Below are 2,175 nucleotides of genomic sequence, written 5' to 3'. Positions count from 1 at the left end.
TGAAAACTGAACATTACCACTGAGGCCTGAGGACTTGAAAATCTCAGTTCCAGAGCAAGAAGTGGGAGGTGGGGAAGGATTAGAGAGGAGCTGTCTGTGATGTTATTTAATCTCACCGGCCAGGGACTGAGCCAACCAGTGCACTCATGATCTACATTATCAACCTCTGATGACCAGCGAGGGGGATTGGGTGCATCAGATGCCACATTGCTGCCAATACTGCCGCTGCAGAGCTCTTTAAGCCATCTTCCCACCCAGCCCTAAGCAGTCAGCAGCTCAATTTGGCTGATGGCAAGCGTGCTCATTCAGGGGAGAAGTCGGTCCTGGATGATTTCCTGCTTCTCTGCTTGCACTCCTCAGCTTCGACACTCTCCTGAACCTCAGCCATCGTCCAAATATGCTTCTGTCCTCCCTCTCCCCCCCCCACTGCTGCACTCCCCTCCCACTCCCAATTCCCCCCTTAGCATTATTACACCCGCCCTCTTCCTCTATAACTCAGACGGCAATCACTCAGTTGCTCACGTTATCTCAGGAGCCTGTCTTGCTTCACCCACCCCACCCCTTCCCACCTCACTAGTCATGCTCCTCTCTTTTGCTTCTGCACATCCCTCTATCCCAGACCCCCACCCATCCTGCACCCGAACCCCCCAAGTGCATTCCAGCATGACAAACCACATGGGATTTCACAAGTCCTTTAAAGTCTGCTGCCTCTGGGAACTCTGCTTCATGCAACATTTTAGTATTCGAGGGAATACGTGACTGGGGAGGCAACCAATGCTGTTATATCTCTGCTGTCTCCTCCTGGTTGTTATTTCTGTTGATGCTTTCCAGCAGAAAAAATAAAAATACTAACTCACATGCACATTGATTTGTCTGTACTATGCAGCGACAGTAGCTTGACATTGTGTCAGAGTCGGAACTTATTAATTGATTTATTTTATTTGTTTGTTTTCATGTTTCAACCCTTGACACTTTTAGATGAAAAACTTTCGGTCCAGATATCCTTTACTGAAGTCACTTTTTTTTTTTTTATTTAACACATAAAAGCATCACAACAACAATTTACAAATTCTTAATAATCTTTGAAACCAAAACACATTTACACATGCAACAATAGGGTTAAGACAATGAGTAACTAATTGAATAATTTTGTTTTTGGAATGTATTGTTACTTGACAGGAGAAAAGACTGCTGTTACTCTCCTAAAGAGAAGTCCAGACTATCCTTCAGCTTCAGAACAACATCTGACTTAAAAATATGTCCAGTATTCAGCAATAAATGTTTCCAGTGCAGCATAAAATTCTTCAGTGGCATTATTTTTGCCTTTTAGACAATCTTTAGTGACGCAAACAGAATAAAAAAAAAAACATAAAAATAAAATACAAAAAAAATAAAATCTTAAGGTATAATGACCAGTGTCGTTTTGTTAAGGTGTAGTTGGATCATCTGTGGGTCTGACATCCGGGCAGCATGTAAACATCTGCTACTGGCATTGTCAAATGAAGCCCAATTAGAGTTTAGAGAAGTGCAGCTCACCATACAAGACAATGTGCCCTGTTCTACTGTGAGTATGCTCAAATAAGGAAACACATCGACAAGCCCATGAGAGACGCAGTGCCACCATCCTTCAATGGGGTGCATCACACTGTCAGCGACAGTTGTAAATCGGGCATGTAGCTTTTACAAGAGCTAGGAGACAAGAATATCATATAACTGAGAAAGAAATGACAGAAGTTAACAGAAACAAAGTTTGAAGAATAATCAGCAGAATAGATTATTGCTCCAGTGACGCTGTTGGTTAAATCATTGATCCTTGTGGCCTCCTGTTTTACGGGTTCAGTGTGATTGTATGATTGTCTGTTGGGGTCCTTTACACAGGAATGGCTGTAAACATACAGCCACAAACACTAAAAACACATTCATAGACACCAAAAATATACATAATGATACTGTCAAAAGTTACAATAATTACACAGAAAAAAGAAAATTACAGAGTTAAAACAACACTATTATGTTTTTTTCTTTATATTTTGGACTGTCCACTTTTTCTTCTTGCGTCGTCTCCAAAAAAGGTTGGGCTCTTTAGTTTCCGTGAGCTGTTAAAATGCTCCAAACACAAAGTCAAGAGTCCCACCTGCTCTCTGACTGCTGGATGGATGGAGATGGCTCAGCTTT

This window comes from Telmatherina bonti (assembly GCF_933228915.1).
Source record: "Telmatherina bonti genome assembly, chromosome: 3".
NCBI lineage: Eukaryota > Metazoa > Chordata > Actinopteri > Atheriniformes > Telmatherinidae > Telmatherina > Telmatherina bonti.
The sequence above is the reverse complement of the archived record's forward strand: the minus strand, read 5'-3'. Positions refer to the sequence as shown.